Source organism: Lipotes vexillifer, unplaced genomic scaffold (genome assembly GCF_000442215.2).
Source record: "Lipotes vexillifer unplaced genomic scaffold, Lipotes_vexillifer_v1.1 scaffold1049, whole genome shotgun sequence".
Taxonomy (NCBI): Eukaryota; Metazoa; Chordata; class Mammalia; order Artiodactyla; family Lipotidae; genus Lipotes; species Lipotes vexillifer.
Genome location: NW_006799027.1, coordinates 2,313,418 through 2,317,923, shown reverse-complemented (window position 1 = coordinate 2,317,923; position 4,506 = coordinate 2,313,418). Strand labels below are relative to the sequence as shown.

At 41.3% G+C, this 4,506-nt stretch overlaps 1 protein-coding gene across 2 annotated transcripts in view; it reads right to left on the bottom strand.

Annotated features, from left to right (window-relative positions):
- PDSS1 (decaprenyl diphosphate synthase subunit 1) overlaps positions 1 to 4,506 on the bottom strand; it is a 46,871-nt gene that overhangs the window by 29,120 nt on the left and 13,245 nt on the right. The gene's annotated exons all lie outside the window — the stretch shown is intronic.

Sequence of the window (4,506 nt, the reverse complement as noted above, 5' to 3'; positions counted from 1 at the left end):
AAAAAAAAATCTTTGCCTCCCCTACACAGCCAATTCTATCATTTGGAGAACATTTTAAAAATGCACAAGATACCCTGCACCAAGATTATGTTTTCGGGACACCACACTAAGAAGTAGAATTTGTATAATTAACAACAAAAAAAGGATAAACACCTGAGATGTCTGGGGATCTGGCTGAAGAATCATCGTTATGTCCTGTAACAGTGGTCTTGGTCAGTTGGTCAAGTTTACAGTTAGGTTACAATTAAATTTCAGGGGTGGATGGGGAGGATGGGTGAAGAGCATTCTAAAGAAGTGTATGAAAGAACCAACGGTCACCGTGTTCAAAGCTTTTAATAATGTCTTAAATATTTAGTAAGAAGACCTTGATAACCAAGAGAGCCAGAATTCATAATTCCAATTGGCTATTGATATTGGTTACCAATATGAATTGATAATTCATATTGGAATATGAACTCCAATTCAAATTTAACCTGTGCATTAGAAATTTAAACTTTCATTTCCCAGATTTAACACAAAATACAGGAGAAACATTCCCAAGAAGATACTTGGATGCGACTTTTACAGTTAAAAAGGAACCTCAATTTCTTTTTAATCATCATTATTCTCACCACCATCATCTATGGGAATTTTAAAAAACTGAATTTTAAGAAAATCAAACTAGAGAAATAACCAACTGAATTTTCTGAATCTAAAACAGAAGCCTGGCTCAAACACACGCTAACTAAATGTTTTATTTATTCCTATAGCTTACTTTTCAAATTTCACCACGTTCTCTCTTAGAGGGGAGAAAAGTGAGAGGGATACTGAAATGTGAGTTTTTTTCTTTAAAAACCTAATTTGAACATCTGCAAAAGCCAGTGCTCATTCTAATTCCTCAGATCCAGCAGAAAGCCATGAGACATGAAGTATAACTAACATTAAAGATGCTGGAATTTAACTACAAACACTAAATCAGCCTGAAGACTATCTTCCCATCTTGCTTTAAATGTAATTTTAAAATATGGTGCTTTACCAGCAACTCTTACTTAAGATTTTTAGAACTAAACCTCAGAATCTTCCAACTGCTTTTAGCCCAGAAATCAACTGTAAAGTGCTGCTCATTATTTATTAATGTCACAATTATAACAGTTCTAAACACTTCTGGATCACAATACATTCTTCTGAGGAGGGAGAAGTAAAGAAACAGAGGGGAGGGACAAATCATCCTGTAAAACTACTTTAGTTTATGAGAAAATGGAGCTTTGGATGGCTTCCAAGAGCTTGTTCTGAATCCTTCTGTGAGAAACTCACAGACCCTATAGAAGGAAGCTTGGACCTTAAGTATTTTTCAGGTAAATTTACTGGATCCTATCTTAATGCACAAGAAAAGATGTAGACTTTTACCGTTGTTTTTTACATAAATAGAAAGACTATTTCTTTAGAACATTTTCTCAATGAATTTCAGTCTGATGAAATATACACTTGCTACTCATTAATAGGAGATCTTACCTTAAACAACTGGTAAGACCTCTAAGCCTTTCTCATGTATTTATAGGTCGGGTACCACTTCCATTATCACAAACTATGTCAGCAGCCAGGGGTCCTGCTGGGAAGCTGCAGTAAAATGGCAGTACTCACTGAGACACTGGAGTTTTTTGTAATGTGAAGATATTAAAACAAAGATTTCTTAAAATATCTTGAAATTTCATAGACTACATATATGTAAAAATGCCTTTTCTATGGCTAAATTGATGAAATCAGGATTCTTGCTTAGAAAGTTATTTGGCATCGTGACACAGCCCCTACATAGGATAAACATCACATTTTAGATGCTTTATCATTTTATCTGATGTACTTTTACCTGCACAATTAGCCTTTAACATGTGCCAGCTTCTATCTGGAAAATACTGTCACTATGTATCCACAGTACAGCATAATGGTCTGGAACCCAAATTTACAGATCACAGAAACAACTCACACTGTTTTGAAGATGAAATCTTCGAAGTACCGAACTGAGTCATGCCTTCAAAAAACTGGGCACCATGTCTACTTCCTGCTGTGAAAGAGCTGCCACACTTTCCCAACTTCTGGGAGAGGTGCTAAGAAAAACCAGTCAGGCGAGACAGCAGAAGAAAATGAGGCCCCGAGTCTGAGTCTCGAAAGGTGGCTCTGTCCTCCATCCTTCACACCTGCAAGAGCGTGCGATGACTCAGCCAGCCCCTCACAACAGTCAGGTTTTTCCCTCTTCAGTAGATTTCAAACATTTTTATAATGAATAATTTCAAGCACAGACGGAAACAGATGGAATAATATAATGACCCCCCACATACCCTTCACCAAGCTCACATGTGATTTAAATAAAATGCTTTTTCCTCCTATTCATACTGATATATAATGCCAAGTCTTAAAGAAATGACAAGTAAACCCCCAGTGTGGGAAAACTGTCTCCAAAAAGAAAATCAAACCTTATCAATGGGTTACCTTGATTTGCAACAACTGAGGGAAGCAGAAGAATTTAAATAGTAAATGTGGTTTCACTTTAACAGAGACAGAGAAGCTTCTATTCCCAAAGCTACAGAGGTTGTATAAAGACCAGAGTTCTCAGCTGGGTTACAGAAGGCTCTGTTTCTATTTCCCAATGTTCTTCTGTTTATTTTCTTCTGCCAATTCTAAACAGAAGCGTTTCACTTTGCTTGTGAGAACTCTGACAAGATTAGTGTTTCTTAAATATCATCTCTTGCCCACCATGTCAAAATCAGTACTCTTGAAAATACAGACTGAAAATCCTTAGACTTAGGAACTGGGATCCCTCATGATGGGGCTCAGGAACTGGCATTCTGAAGCAGCAGTCCTGGTGATTCTGACACAAAAAGTTGGGGACATGCTGCTCTGTAAGTGGGGTATTCGCCTGACTGACTGCAAGCCCCAAATGGAAGCTTCTCCTGAGAAGGGATTTGACACAAGCTCAGCCTCTGCTGCCCCCCCTGCAGCCCCGCCTCTAAACAGCAGGCATGACCTGAAACTTGGGGGCCCAGTTTAAAGGTCTTATGCCAACGACTCCCCAAGTCTCTTCGGAGCTTGAGGGCAGGAAGTCTCCCCTGTTCTGAAAGGCACAGTCATGGGAGGGTGACCTCCTCTTCTCTGACACTTCGCATCATCTCGAGTTTTAAAGGCATGAACGAATACTTTATCAGTTTGGTACTGAAGAACTCTCTAGTTAAAACGCAAACAAAGTCTCTCTCTGTCTGTCTCTAAAATTCTTCAGGATGTGAACTGCATCTCCTAGTTGTTACCTGATAAAAGTACACACACTCAAGTTTTCAGTATGCTGAACAATATATCCACGTCACTTAAGATTCTATCTTTATCTGCCACTGAGCTGACTTGCTACAAGTTTGGGTCCCTGAACTACTGACACTGTGGAAAATGTTCAGCTCCCCACTGGGTCTGCGCTGCCAGATCTGGTGCATCCAGAAGCGGTACCTCCAGAGGGAGAGAAAAGCCCCAGCAGGCACACTCTCCACACTCGTGCGATATGATGTGAACGATGGGGTTTGTCCCAGTTTCCTGTGGCCCGGTGACAAAACACCGCAAACTTGGTGGTTTAAATGAGTAGAAATTCTCCCACAGTTCTGGAGACCACAAGTCCAAAAGCAGTTTCCCTGAACTGAGATGGAGGTATCGGCACGGCCAGGCTTCCTGCAGTCTCAAGGAGAGAATCCTTTCCTCACTCCTTCCAGTTGTGTTGGCTGCTGGAGGGCCTTAGCTTGTGGCCACAAGCTTGAAGCAGCCACCTTCAAGTCTCTCCCCTCCATCTTCACACGGCCTTCTCTTCTGTGACGGCAATCTCCCTCTGCCTCCCTCTTTAGGGATACAAGTGATTTCATTTCGGGCCCATCAGATAATCCAGGATGACACCCCCATTTCAAGATCCTTAACTTAAGCACATCTGTAAAGACCCTCTTCTTGTCATATAATTTAACACTTACAGGTCCCAAGGATTAGGACGTGCATACTTTTGTGGGGCCATTTTTCAGCCTAACACAGTTTCTTACTTTCACCATCCTCTTCTGCTGATGTGCAAATGTTTCCTTTTCAGTGATCTGATTCTTAAAATTAATTGATTTTACTTCATCTGTCTAAAATCTTGTTTCTCCACATTACTGACATGACCTTGAAGTGTCTCCCCTTCTGCAGCGGCGTCCAGGTTGAACGCAGGGGACGGAAGGCGTTCCTGCCCACCCCTCACTCTCGCTTCTCATCCTCGGCCCAATATTTCTGTTCCCTGGCCTCTGCCCCCAGCCACTGCAGTCTTGTTCCCTTTCCCTGTATTCCTTACTGGCACACTGATGCATGAACATCAAAGGTGCCTTCCTTCTAAGGGACAGCAGAGTGCAGGAGGGATACCTGTGAGCTCCAACTTGCTTAGCACGTCATTTTCCTTGGTCACTGGCCATTCACCTTTGAAAACCCAAACAAGCGCACCAGACTACAGTGGAGATTGCCTTTCTTTGGAGGGAAGAG